This window comes from Camelus dromedarius, chromosome 15 (assembly GCF_036321535.1).
Source record: "Camelus dromedarius isolate mCamDro1 chromosome 15, mCamDro1.pat, whole genome shotgun sequence".
Classification (NCBI taxonomy): domain Eukaryota; kingdom Metazoa; phylum Chordata; class Mammalia; order Artiodactyla; family Camelidae; genus Camelus; species Camelus dromedarius.
Window position 1 is genome coordinate 19,305,786 of NC_087450.1, and position 15,245 is coordinate 19,321,030.

The window sequence follows — 15,245 nt, forward strand, 5'->3', positions numbered from 1 at the left end:
TAACACATTTTCTAGGAATACTTATTGATCTCATCAAAAATGTCCCATGAAAATTTAAGTAACTCAGAACTTTGGTGTGGGATTCATTTATGATTCTTAGCTCACCTAGTAGAATTTGACATATAAGGAAATACATAGTGAAACATATATAAGGTTTAGTGTTAGTTAGGATTTGGTTCAGCTATGAATGACAAAAACAAAAATAACAGTAGGTTACATAATATGTATCTATTTTTCTCTCACATAAAGTGGGAAGTAAAAGGTTCAAGGTTGATACGGTGCTTCTTGTGTCAGGAATTCACATTCTTTGTTTCTTGATGCTCTGCCGTGCATGACTTTGATTACTTCATGATTATCTCATGATCGAAAATGATTGTAACAGCTCCAGCCATCTCAGGAATAAGGGAAGGTAATGGCTCCTCTCTTTTAAGGACACTTCCTGAACGTTGCACATAGCACTTAAGCTTACAACTTTTGGGCTAGAACATAGTCGCAGTGCCATACCTTGTAATAAGAAAGGTTGAGAAATATAGTTATATTCTGGGCAGCTATACCCACCTAGAAAATAAGAGTTGTTACCATTGAAAGGGGAAGAATGAATGAGGGCCAACAAGCATTCTCTGACAGGACTGTATTCTTAGGAAATCCTTATTTTGTAAAAAAAAAAAAAAAAAAACAGAAACTGAAATCAAATTAGCATAAACAATAAAAGAGATATATTGGCTTATGTAACTGGAAAGACCAGAGTTAGAAGGAGCTTTAGTGTTTGTTTGATTCAGGAGAATTTTGATGTCGTCATGGACACAACTTCCTTCCATTTTTCTGGTTAGCCTCCTTCTCTGTCAACTTCATTATAAGGTTAGCTTAGTTATGGCAAAAAGTCTTCAGAAGTTATAAGCTTCACATCCTCAGAGTGTCCAGAAGGAAACAAAGCATTGTCTTCTGGTAACTATAGTGAATAACTGTCACAATTTGTCAAGGACTATCCCAGGTATAGCACTGAAATTCTAAGTTCAGGGAAACCCCTCAGTCCCAGACAAACCAAGATGGTGGTCATTTACCTGGTAACTCTCTCAGAAGGATTCAGGATCCCCCAGGTCTCTTCTCAGCCTACTGCACCAAATGCTAATCTCTTCCAGAAACACCCTCACAGACACATCCAGAAGTAATGTTTTACCAGCTATCTGGGCATCTCTTGGGCAAGACAAGTTAACACATTAAAATGAGCCATAACAGTCCTTAACCTCTGGGATCTGGTGCTGTCTCCAGGTGGATAGTGTCAGAATTGAGTTAAATTTGTAGGCCATCTAGTCAGTGTCTGCCTAGAATTGGAGAATTGCTTGATGTGAGATAAACTACCACACATCTGGTGTCAGAAGTACTGGGAATAGAGAGAAATAGAATTTTCCTTTACAGAGAATTTCTGGAGTTCTGAGGTATGAATTACAGGTGTTCCCCTCCACCCCCCACACCTATCGAAAGGAGAGCATTCCTATGAAAAATTTCCTGAGCCAAACGGCATAAAGCGAAGACACAATTACCTTAGGACACATCGTGCTAACGGATACACAAAATAAACTGAGATGTTCAAAGACACAGTTCAAAGCTGTGGCAGCTTGATGCTGAGATTCTGAGTATAGTTCCTCAGGGAAAGAGTTAAGCAGTGCCACTCTTGCGGCTTGGGATACACTCTGCCTCTGTAACAGCTCACTGCAAAACACATAATGAATGCTACTTTCGGTTTTCACCTTTTTTTCCCCAATAAAAAATGAAAATCCTCTTCGGATTTCTCTCATTTAGTGAAAATAGGCACTGATGCAGGTTTTTCATAAAAGTGAACTTTTGAAATGTGGGAGTTGCCTGTACTTTACTTCTAATTGGCATTCTCCTCTGCATTCAGCTTTCTTAGCTCCAACAGTTTCTTTATTCCCTTTCTTTCTCCCAATAAGAACACACATCTCTCATCCTGTATTGTCTGTTTTGCACAATTAGTCTTTGTGGGTTCTACATTTCCTCATTTCAGTGGGGTTTCAAAGGGAAACAAAATAAACACGTTCAATCTCAAGTTAAATCAAAAGTTACTTTGCAGAATATTTTTTTCTAAAACTATGAATTTTTAAAATCAATGATGCAGTCATAAAATATTTGAGTAATATGAACAAAAGATTCATGATATATCCGTATTTCTTTTCAATTTCTTGTTTTTTTCTGATTAGAAAAGTAATGCTTGCTCATTATAATAATCCAAATGATACAGAAATATCTAACAAAGGGAGGGACTGAGAGACTCTCATAGTCCTAACCCCCTAGCCAAAGTCATAGATTGGTCTTTAACAAATACACTGTTCATTGATTCTACATTGGCAAAATATATGATAGGAAAAAAACAAGAGAAAGATAACATTAAAATATTAACAAGTTAACTCTGGATAGTGGGATTAATGGATTTTCCCCTTCCTTTAATGTACCTAATAAATCTAATTATTCATTCTTGATTATTTTTTAGTTAAGAAAGTGTAGTGTTAAATATAAGCACCTGTTCCTTAAAATACGTGTAATTATATTCAAACTCTTTTTGCAATTTTTTAAATAAAAACTTTCATTTAAAACAACATTCCAGGAATAAAACAGCAAAAGGCTCTTTGATATCTACAAATTAAATAAAATTAATTATAATAAATAGTAGGCAATGGGTCAGTATAATCATGAAGTTTCCATCACTTAATTTTGTAATGTGTTTATGACAAACAGGTACTTCAGCCTGAAGAGTTTCACAGACGAGCATTACACTTAATTTTTCCTTTGAACACCATTCACCAGATGGTCTGGAAATCTGGAAGCCTCACTCGATTTCCAGGCCCCCAGTGGAGGTATTACTCTCCCCAAACGTGATTTCCTGTTCACTCTCTGGGACTTTAAACGCTATAGACTATTACAGCACAGCTACTAATTAATCACCATAAAATTAGACAAGTAGCCAAAAGGTACAGAATCAATTTTACAACACTGTTTATCGATTGTTTTCAATATTCGAACGTAACACATCAGGCATCCACTTTCCACAGGGAATTCACAAAGACTGCCTTAAAATACCTCAAGTCAACATTTCTACCTACACGCCCTATTGATACCTCAAACCCAAAGTCCATTTATTTTGAATGATAATCATTCAAAACTTGGGTTTTATCAACCCCCACCCCAAGCACAAGCATAGTCAGGTCTATCTAGTTCCCAATAACCAGGACAGTGACCCTCACGAGTACCGGGAGGGTGTGAGCCTGATCACGTCCCAGGCTTCCCCATCTCCTAACAGTCTCCCTTGGCCGCTTCGCAGCTCCAGCGAGGTCTACTGCGGGGTGTTCGGGACAGTCGGTCCCTCCACTCCTGCTTCCCCGCACAGGCCTTCCCCTGCCCTTAGCTACGCAGGTAGAGGCCAGCATGCGAGCCGACCTTTCATCCTGGGCCCTGGCCTCTCCCTTCTCCTCTGTCTCACGCCCGCCGCAGGCCCGGCCTCGGCGGAAAGCCTCGCTTGACTCATGCGCCCCCTTAATTATGCGTGTGAGGAAGATTAACCCGCTTCATCCCTCCAGCCAGGCCTTAATCAAAACCCTCGCTCCGCCCAGTCCCGCGGCGGGCGCACCCACACAGACAGAGCGGGACAGACAGGCCCACCGGTGCGCCTCTGCGCACGCGCGCGGCCCCACCCCGCCGCCCGCGGCGCGCCCGGCCTGAGGAACAGCGACCCAATCAGAGCGCGCCTCGCCTCTACGCCCCCGGCTCCGGCGCGCGCCCGCCCTCCTTTCAGGGCTGCCTTAAGACACAATAGTCGGCTAGCGCACGTTCCCCTCGCAGCCTTCCCGTAAGTCGTCCCTCATAGGAATGGCCTTCCCAGGGATGACGTCAAGCCCCTCCGGAGTGAAGGGAAGCGGCGGGTGCAAGGGAGAGGGAGACGAGGAAGACTTTGATTTTCGATAAAAAAAATTTCACCTTCTCCATCTCCCCCGCATACATCTGAGGATAGAATGGCTGTAGGCCGCGCCAATAGTTGATGCTGTGGTAAAGGGAAGAGATTAGTTTTTATTTTGAATAGTAACAGTTTCTTCATCCTGAGGTAGTGCGCGGTCCGTGCGTTACCCAGAATCCTCCAGGGCCCGCGCGTCGTGTTTCCGGTCGCTCCCCCGGGAGCTGCAGGGCGGGGCTCGGGCTTCCGGGAGCGTCTTTTCCCAGCCCCCGTCCCAGCGGGATCTTCTCCCGGTCCCCGTTTCCCGCCGCAAATTAAGTTTCTTTGTATTTTGTGATTGTCAGAAGAACACTGCTTTTTAAAAAATGCCTGCTCCCTGCAAAACTGTCCAATAGTAAGTACATAAACGTATATAAAAGAAAGTTAAACTCACCCACAGTCTCATCACCCAAAAGTAACGGGAGTGACATAGTGCTGCATAAACTTGGAGACTTCTCATATATACACGTAAAACTTTGTAACTTTTTATTTATTTATTATTTCTGGGGGGGAGGCAATGTTTTTTATTTGCTAATTTTTAATGGAGGTACTGGGGATTGAACCCAGGACCTTGTGCTTGTAAGGCACGAGGTCTATCACTGAGCTATACTCTCCCCGCCCCCAAACTTTTTTTTTAATAGAAAAATGTGAGCGTGTTATGTTTCCCAATAATGTCTCATATCTTTCCAGATAAAATAGATTACATAATCATTTTTATGGCTGTATGGTTGTAATGGCATTTAATGGTTGTATGGATATAATTTGTTCAACCAATCCCTAAATTATTGGACTTTTAGGGTGTTTACAGTTTTTCACTTGTGCAAACAATACTAGATGACTATTCTTGTTTGGATTTTTTTAGGGTGGGGAGGTAATTACGTTTATTTATTCATTTTTAATGGCAGTGCTGGGGATTGAACTCAGGACGTCGTGCGTGCTAGGCATGGGCTCTACCAGTGAGCTACACCGTCCCCTCTTAGATGACTATTCTTACAGATAAATTTGCACATATCCCTGATTTATTTCCTTACCATAAATTCATAGAAATACAATGACTGGATCAAAGGGAATGTACACTTGTAAAGTTCTAGGTTTTGTTTCCAGACTTTTCCCTTGAAAAATACTTTTCCACCAACATACTATGTGAATGACAGCTGTCTTCCTTTCTTTGCTAATCTTAAGTATTGTTAATCTTTGTGATCCTTATCACCTTTAAAAATGTCTGAAACATAATCACAAATATTTTCTCTATTTTTTAATTCATATTTTAACATGGCCTGTGGTGTTTATTTGCTGAGTGAAGTTTTTGTTTATTTTTTTTTTCTTTTTATAGCTTCCACCCAATAAAACTTTTATTGGAGGGGTTAAAGGGAAGTATAGTAAGAGAACATATGATGCCAGATGGACTAAAATGGCAAAGAATACAATTCATGGTGAAGTTATTTTATGTTATCAGTTTCAAGTAAAATGAAAAAAAAGATTCTTTGTAGATCTCAAGAAAACAATACTAAAATTCACTTGAAAAAAAGTAAATAGTCACAACTTTTAAAGAAAGTTATTTAAAAAGGGGAGAGAAGCAGAGTGGAGGAGAATGGACTATGCTGGCATAATGTGTGGACTGAATAGAAAGAATAAGGAGTACAAGAAAAACACATGATAAGGTTATATAAAATGTATACCGTAAATTTATGTATGTACAATTTTGTGTTATGTGAAAACTTTATATAGAATTAATCAGAATCAGAACCCATAAATAAGTGCAAATGAGTAGAAGTTTAAAGAGATGGGATCGTCATTGTGAAGTTTTTCATTTCATGTAGGTCTTTTCCTTTATGTGTGTTTCCAACTTTGATGTCATGCTTACCTGTACGTGTTTTCTTCTAACATTTTTAGGCATCCTTTAAAAATTTTTTTCAATATTTAATCCTTCTGAAATGTACTTATGAGGAGGAAAGGACGAATCTAGCTTGATTTTTATTTTTTCCCCTAAACGACTTGCTGGTTGCCTTACACCATTTGTTGAATATTCAGTCTTCCGTGTAGATTTAAAATTCTACCTTTATCCAGTACTAAATTTCCATGTGTACTTTATTTTCTGTTCCATTGATTTGTTATTGGACAATAATATTACTGTTTTAATATACTTTTAAATTATTTTTAAATTTCTGGTAGGGAGCTCCCTCTTTAATAGTCTTCCTTTTCAGAGTTTTTTTTTTTTTAAGAATTGTCTTTTTAAAATATATTTGATATGTATAGAAGAAAAATTTGTACTATATGTATGTTAAAAAACATAGTATGAAAAAAACTGCCAATATAAGATCTGGAACGTGACCAATAACTTGCATCAGTTTATGTGCTCTTCCCATTCTACCTGTAAGCCATCTTCTCCATAGATAGGTTATTTCTTCCGTAGTAGCTTTAAAATTATTTTGTCAAATTTATACAGTTGTGATTTTGATTGAAATTGCCTTAATTTTACAGATTAATTTAGGGGAAATGGCCACTCATTTTGCCTGTACCACTCCCTCATGTGCCAATCTGTATCCTTATTCCTTATTAGTGAGCAAATACCCACTTAACCCTCCCCTCACCTCTGTAGCTGATTAGACCAAGAGTAGGTGGAAAACTGATTCAGGCTGGTTCATTCAGATTCTCTCTCCCAGAAATTTGCAATTAGTCTTACCTAATCTCTTGACCTAGAAAGTGATGATACAAGGGTAAAGCAGGGAGAGATGTTTGACCCACGTGCACATAGTAAGGAGAAAGCAGGCCTGCAGAGTGGCAGACGCACAGAGAAGCAGAGTTAGGAAGCCATGTGGTCCTAGAAGACAGTGATGGGATAGTTGCCTGGGGTTCTGGGGCCTTCCAGGTCCTAGTTTGCCCTGCTAAGGTCCTACTGCCCTTTCTGCTCTTGGGGATCTACACAAGGTACCTCTCTTCAAATAAATTTCTCTCTCAGTTTAAGCTCACCTGAATGATTTCTCTTCCTTTTGAAACCAAACATGCTGTCTAAAAATATATGGCTATTTACCCAACTTTTTAAAAGTTTCCCAGTAGCATTTTCTTCACATAGACCCTGTACATTTCTTGTCCAGTTCATTCCTAAATATATTTTACATGTTTTTTTTTTGCTCTTCACAGTGATAATAGCTGTTACTGTTGTCCCCTTTACATTTTAATCTACAAGAATTCTACTTTCGTCAGTTGAGTCTGCCAAATGTCAATGGCTTGTAAATGTGACATTAGTCTTTCAGATGTGTTTCAAAATGATACATTTCCCACTCGAAATTTTTTTTAGTTCTATACTTTGAGCTCTTCTGCTGATGATTCATTGGAGGATGATGATGATTCATCTGATGGAAACGAGCCACAAGGATCCCAAAGAAGCACAGAATTTCCTATAACCTGATTTAAAAAGAAAGTATCATATATGAATAGAAACACTGAGTTGCTAGCAATATTTAGCTAATGTTAAAACAGATAAAATCTGTTTTATCTTACTCTTTTATCTTATTCTCAATATAGGCACATAATCCTTTATCCAAACCCTTTGGGCCAAATGTGTTTGAGAACTCAGCATTGTTGGGATTTTAGCCAGGAATGTATTGCATATACCGTATTTTCTGTAACATCTCCTTGGGGTCTGGAGCAGCATTTTAGAATCAAATGTGTTAATATTCGTGCCACAAAAATGCACTAGTATTAACAGTAATTTGGATAAATAATGGCTGTATAACCTATATAATAGTCATACATCTGTTTGAGTCAGACTTCGCTGCTAAATGGGTTTGCCTTAAACCTGTGAAAAGCTTTAGGTTTCTAGAGCTTTTTTGGATTTTGGAATTTTAGATAATGGCTTATAGACCTGTGCAAGCAAATGTGTTCAGATTTCAACATCTGGACATCACTGAGGGTCAGTTAAAGAGTTCTTTGAAGTCCTGGCTGTGTTAGATAGTTTTGTGGTTTGGGGTGTTTAGTCTGAAGGCAAAACAGTACACTTTTAGAAGAACAAAATACAGACTTTGAAGTAATTGTTGAAAAAATAAGGGGTAAAGTATCTTAACTTACATTCTTGACCTACATCATCAGTCATTATTTCAGTATGTGGTGTTTTGGTTGAAAAGAATTGCAGTAAACACTAACACTTCCTAGGAAATCATAACATAAAAAATTGCCATGTTTTTCCTTAAGCCTATTGATGAAGGAATCCTTGGTGTTTTCATCTTTTATTTATAGCACATAGAAGTACTTCCTTCTAAATATCCTGTGACTGTAAAAAAATAATGTTTCAGTTGAGCCTCTTAACATATCATAATTAAGGAACCTATCCACTCAGATTCATTGAGTGCTTATTCTGTGTCAGCCTGTGCTAAGTGCTGAGGATATAGTTTGGTGGGAGAGAAGCACACATAAATAGGACATTATAATATTATGTGATAAGTGATGTGATAGGAGATGTACAATGTGCTATGGAACTCCATGTTCTGGGGGAGGGAAGGACTGAAGGTTAAATACGAAATTAGGCAAGTGAAGTGGGGAGGGAAATAAAAAAATGTTCTCACGCAGTGATTTTCCAAGTGTGGCTCAGGGACCAGTAGTATCAATATCATCTGGGAATTTGTCAGAAATACAGATTCTCAGGCCTTATCACAGGTACCTACTGAATTGAAAACTCTAGGGGTAGAGCCTAGCAATTTGTTTTAATAAACCTGATCATCTGGGTGATTCCAATGCACACTAAAGTTTAAGAACCACTGTTCTAAATGGCAACCATGAAAAAAATCAGAGCGCATAGGCAATCTGCTATAAATGACAAGATGTTCAGTGTAACTGAATGGTGTTCACTGTTTTGTGTATCTGGATGGGAGTGGTATGGCAGGGTTGGGTGGGTCAGGGAAGTGAAAGGCGAGGCTGGAAAGGTAAGCATGCTTCATTTAGTATTATAGGTCATGTTAAAGAGTTTGGACTTACTTTATTCAACAAATGTTTATTGTGTGTCTACATTACAAGTAGAGTGTACAAAATAGATTCCCTGCTCTCGGGGAACTTTGCCTAATAAGCAAAAAAATGCTTTGACACCACTTGGATGAATCGCCAAGGAATTATGCTGAGTGAAAAAGGCCAATCCCAAAAGGTTAACACTGTATGATTACATTTATTTAACATTCTTGAAATAACAAAACTATAGAAATGGAGAACAGATTAGTAGTTGCCAGGGGTTAAGGAGGGAGTGGAGGTTGGAGCGTGGTTGATGTGGATGTAAAATCACAACATGAATCCCTGTGGTGATGGAATTGTGGAAATATTCTGTATCTTGATTGCATTGGTATCAGTATCCTAGTTGTGATACTGTACTGTAGTTTTGTAAAATGTGACCATTGGGGGAAACTGAGTAGAGGGTACATAAGATTTCTCTGTTACTTCTTTCAAGTACATATGAATCTACAGTTATTTCAAAATAAAAAAATTTTTAGTGCTATGAATAATAAATAAATTATTTTATGTCGGATAATTAGGGAAGGACTAACTGATAAAGAAGTTAAGGCATTACATAGGAATAGCTGGAAAATACTAGAAGTACAAAGGCCCTAAGGTAGAGTGTGCTTGGTGTGTGTGAGAAATAGCAAGGACTGCATTGTGGATACAGTTGGTTGAGCAAGAGAGAACAGTAGGAAATGAAATCAGAGAGTTGCTGGGGATGGTGGTGGTGGAAACGCTATATAGGGGCTGATAGGTCACAAGGACTTTTCATTTCATTCTGAGTAAAATGGGAAGCCACAGGATACTTTTAAGCAGAAAAAGTAATAATCTAACTTACATTTTAGAAGTGTTGCTTCAACGGGTAAAAAACTGACTGAGTGAAAGGGGCATGAGATGACTGCAGCGGCAGAGGAGGAGGTAACAAGAAATAGTGTGATTGGTAGTATAGCTGATTGGATGGTCTCATGAATTGGATGCATGATGTGAGAGAAGGAGGAGTCAAGAGTGATTCCAAAGCTTGTGCCTGAGCTAGTGGAAGAATGGTGTTACTACTTTTATGAAATGGAGAAGATGAAGGAAGAGTAACATAGGGCAAAAGATAAGCAGTTTAGTTTTGGGCTTGTTTAAATGCCTATAGACATCCAAATAGAGATGTCAGATACCCTGTTGGATATGTATACATGTCTGCAGTTTGGGTGGGTGTTGGGCTAGATTCATGAATTTGGGAGATAATAACATATAGATGACATTTAAAGTCATGGACTGAATGGGAACTTCAATGAGTGAATGTATGTGGATCAGGAAGAAAAGAAGCTTATGCAGTGACACTCCAATTTTTAGAGATTAAGAAGATAAAGGAGAACTCAAAAATATGTAGAGAAAGAATGCCCACTGAGGCAGAAGGAGAACCAAGGAGTGGGGTGTCTTGGGGATCTAGTGATAAAACTTTTTCAGGAAGAAGAAACCAACTAGTAAGTCAGTTGCTGCTGATAGGTGGAATGAGGTAAGAGCTGAGATTTGTCCTTGAGATTTGACTGCATGGAGGTCGTTGGTGATTCGCGTAAGTACAGTTTTGATGACACAGTGGGAGGAAGAACTGATTGGAGTGGGCTCAAGAGAGAAAGGAGAGTCAGTGGAAAGTAAGTATAGACAATTCTTTGGAAGAGCTTTGATCAGGGGAGAGGAGGTGCAAAAAGAGGCAGTAGCTCTATCCGAAGAACAATGGGAAGTCCATGAAGAACTCTTGGTGTCTACCCTTTCAAGGACAGTTTAAAATACATGATATGAATGCTTTGTTAATGTGTCTCCATTAGCTATTACATGCCAAAAAGAGTAATTGTGTTATCTAGCGTCTTAATTTTATGTGAAAGAAACATGAAATAATGTCATTGAAAATGAATAACAACTATTTAAAGAATATTGGCTATCAGATTTTGATTATCTGCTTTAAGTAATAAGAGATTTGTTCTGTGCCCTTTGTGTGCATTGTATGTGTGTGTGTGTATGTGTGTATATACGGTTAACTCTTGAACAACTTGGGTTTGAACTGTGAGGGCCATTTATACATGTATTTTTTTCAATAAACACACTGGAAAAATTTTTTGGAGATTTGTGAAATTTGAAAATAACTCGCAAAGTGCATAGCCTAGAAATATCAAAAAAAAAAGATAAAGGTAAGTCATGAATGCATAAAATATATATAGATACTAGTCTATTTTATCATTTACTACCATCAAATATATACATGTCTGTTATAAAAAATTGAAATTTATCAAAACTTACACAAACACTTATACTATACATGGCACTATTCCCAGACCAGAGAAAGTTAAACAAATGTGAAAATGCAGTCTTAAATCATAACTGTATAAAATTAACTGTAGCACATAGCGTACTACTGTAATAATTTTGTGGCCACCTCCTGTTGCTATAGTGAGCTCAAGTGTTGCAAGCATCCGCTTAAAATGCTGTGTGACGCTGTGTGGTGCTAATCATCTTCATGTGAGCAGTTGTCTAGTAAACTGCATTTTGCAGTAAAAAGTGGTTTTTGAGTATTTTTCATCATGTTTATAGCAATACCATAAGCCTTGAATAACACTAGCGACCGTACAAAGTGCCTCTAGTGATCCTGGAAGTGTTCCCAAGAAGCACAGAAAAGTCATGACACTACAAGAAAAAGTTGAATTGCTTGATACGCAGCATAAATTGAGGTCTGCAGCTGTGGTTACCCATCATTTCAAGTTAAATGAATCCAGTGTAAAGACCACTGTGAAAAAGAAAAGGAAAGGAAATTCATGAAGCAGTTGCTGCAGCTATAAAAAACATTTGTAGCTGATACAAAACCTTGCACTTTTTGTGAAACATCTTTTTGTCTCGTACTGAAAATGCAGCTTTTATGTGGGTGCAGGATTGCTCTAAGAAAGGCATCCCTATGGACTCTAATATGATTGAAGAAAAAGTGAAGTCATGGGATAACTTAAAGCAAAAGCAAGGTGAAGGATCTAAAGCTGGAGAATTCAATGCCAGCAAAGGATGGTTTGATAATTTTAAAAAGAAGTTTGCGTTTAACATGTCAAAATAACATGTATACGAGAAGTAGCTTTTGCCCACTGAAAGACAGCAGACGAGTTCCCAGATACCATTAGGAAAATCATTAAGGAGAAAGGCTATCTGCCTGAACAGGTTTTTAAAGCAGTCAAAAGTGCCCTATTCCTAAAGGGGAAAAAATGGACATTTATTAGTAAAGAAGAGACATTTATTAGTAAGGAAGAGAAGTGAGCACCAGCATTTAAGGCAGGAAGGGATTGGCCAGCTCTACTGTTTTGTGCACAGGTCTATGATTAGGACTGCCCTTATCTATAAAGCTGCTAACTCCTGAGCCCTGAAGGGAGGAGATAAACACCAGCTGCCGGTCTTTTGGTTGTACAACAAGAAAGCCTGGACAACCAGAACCCCTTTTCTGGATTGGTTCCATCAATACTTTGTCCTTGATGTCAGGAAGTGCCTTGCCAGTAAGTGGCTGCTTTTTAAAGTTCTTTTGATATTGGACAATGTCCCTGGCTACCCACAACCCCACGAGTTCAACACCAAAGACCTTGAAATGGTCACTTGCCCCCAAACACAACGTGTCTAATTCAGCCTCTAGATCGGGGGGGTCTTAAAGACCTTTAAGGCTCATTATACATAGTACTTTATGGAAAGGATTGTTAATGCTATGGAAGAGAACCCCAATAAAGAGAACATCATGAAGGTCTGGAAGGTTACACCAGTGAAGAGGCCATTGTTGTTACAGAAAAAGCCATGATAGCCATCAAGCCCGAAACAAATTCCTCCTGGAGAAAACCACGTCCAGATGTTGTGCATGATTTCACAGGATGTACGACAGAGGCAATCAAGGAAATCATGAAAGAGACTGGATGCAGGGGAAAAAAAAAAGGTGGAATGAGGGGTGAAGAGTTTCACAGTACGGATCTGGGGAATTAACAGAAGACAACTTGATGGAGATGACTGCTTCTGATCCAGTGCCAATAAGGAAGAAGATGTAGAAGAAACTGTGCCAGACAACAAATTGACATTAGATAATCTGGCAGAAGGGTTCCCATTACTCAGGACTGCTTTTGACTTCCTTTATGACCTGGATCCTTGTATGATACAGATACTGAAACTAAAGCAAATGGTAGTTGATAACCACATAGAAACATTTTTAGAGAAAAATGAAAAAGCAAAAAGTCAGACAGAAATTAGTGTATTTTCTTAAAGTTACACTGGGTGTGCCTGCCTCTCTTGCCTCCCCTTCATCTCCAAGTCTTCCACCTCTGCCGCCCAAGACAGCAAGAACATTCCCTTCGCTTCCTCCCATCCCCCTTCCCCCAGCCTACTCGACATGGACAAGGATAGAGACCTTTATGATGATTTACTTCTACTTAATGAAAAGTAAATAATCATTATGCTAATAGTAAGTTGTCATTAAGATAATAAACTTACCTTTTGTGTATGTGTGTGTGTTCATCTGAAAATGTATTAACTGTAGGGCAAGAATTATATGAGACTTTTGTGTCATTATCATCATAGTATTCATTGTATAGAATATTGTGTGCAAAGCGTATACTGGATAGCCTATCCTTACATAAGCATGGTGAGTGATGTTTAATGCAAAATTAATAATGTATTACTTTTTTTTACTGTTTTATAACTTTGCTTTCAGAGAATTACATTGCATATAGCCTCTGTCTCCCTCTCTTTCTCTCTCTCTCTCTCTCTGGTAATTGGAGAAACCATGTATCAGCCTATCATAACAGGTAAGTGGTTTTTTTAAAATGTCACACTGTTTCCAATACTGTATTATGAATATGACTATAATACTGTATGCCATAAAATTTGCATAATGGTTTATTCATTAGTGTTATGCTAGGCTACTGTGAGTCAATCGTATTGATTACACTAGGCTACCATGAAGTTATCGTATTACTTCTTCATTATTCAATGCATGAATTGTTATACCTGTGAATAAATATGAATTTTTTTCATATTTTATTTTTATTTTTGATATATAATATTAGTAATGTGTATAACATCTACAGTGTTTTGATTCATATGAAACAATATGATGTAGGTACTGACAATGCTTATAAACAGACATAATTTACAGTATTGGTAAACAGTACAGTACTGTAAGTGTATTTTCTCTTCCTTATGATTTTCTTAATAGCATTTTGTTTTCTCTAGCTTACTTTAGTGTAAGAATACAGTATATAATACATATAACATACAAAAAATGTGTTAATTGACTTTTTATGTTACCTGTAAGGCTTCAGGTCAACAGTAGGCTATTAGTAGTTAAGTTTTGGGGAAGTCAAAAGTTATATGTGGATTTTCTACTGCATGAGGGGTTGGTGTCCCTAACCCTTGAATTGTTTAAGGGTCAAATATATTTTTGTATGTATAATATAATATAGTATATATATATGCAAAAAGAAACCCTTTAATGTAGATTTACATTAAAATATTCCTTGGTTCCGGAAAGAAATACAGAAGTGAAATCAGTTTTAGTAATTGTTTTCCAGTCTAGACCATTATGTTAGCTGGAATTCTGCTTTTAATGGACTAGTCTCTTAAAAGATACAGATGTAAAAACTAGAGATGTGGGAGAGGGAGATCCTGAGAGATAGGAGTTTTGGACATTTCTGCCATTTGGGCTTAATAGTATATAAGCCAGTTTTCAGGGAAAATAGTTACATGTAACATTTGCCAAGAATTTACTGTCTAACTACCAGGTTCTGTGTGGAGAGGTAACCTGCACAAAGCTCTGTTAAGTATATAAGTGGAAGAGGTGGGATTTGAACCCAGGCAGTCTGCCTCCGGAGCCCAGGAGCTTCCCCACCACCCTCAGCAGATAAAGAATAAGCAATTGAGAGAACAAATGGCATGAGTACTGTTTAAAGTTGCTTAGCAGAATGCAAAAAAGGGAAGCCATTATAAGACAAAACAAAGCTGGTTGCCTCCCAGAACCCAAGGGCAAGATCTCTGGAAGGACTATGAATTGGTGATTCATCAGGGGCAGGGTGTTCTCATTCCCAAATGGCAGACTTTATATAGAGTAGCAGTATATGTTTGGGGCTTCTACAGATAAAATGTTTTCTCTTCAATTATGTTCTTTTTCATAAATATACAACAGTATACAACAGGGACGAATAACATACAAAAGTATAAACTTTCTTCAAGTATAAGAGAAGCAGCACCAGCATAGGAGTCTGAATATTTGGTT

General features: G+C 38.1%; 1 non-coding gene across 1 annotated transcript; it reads right to left on the minus strand.

Moving 5' to 3' along the window:
* Nucleotides 1-4,542: 4,542 nt before the first annotated feature.
* Nucleotides 4,543-4,615, minus strand: TRNAV-UAC (transfer RNA valine (anticodon UAC)). The gene has a single exon. It is a non-coding gene; the product is annotated as a tRNA-Val (tRNA).
* Nucleotides 4,616-15,245: the final 10,630 nt, after the last annotated feature.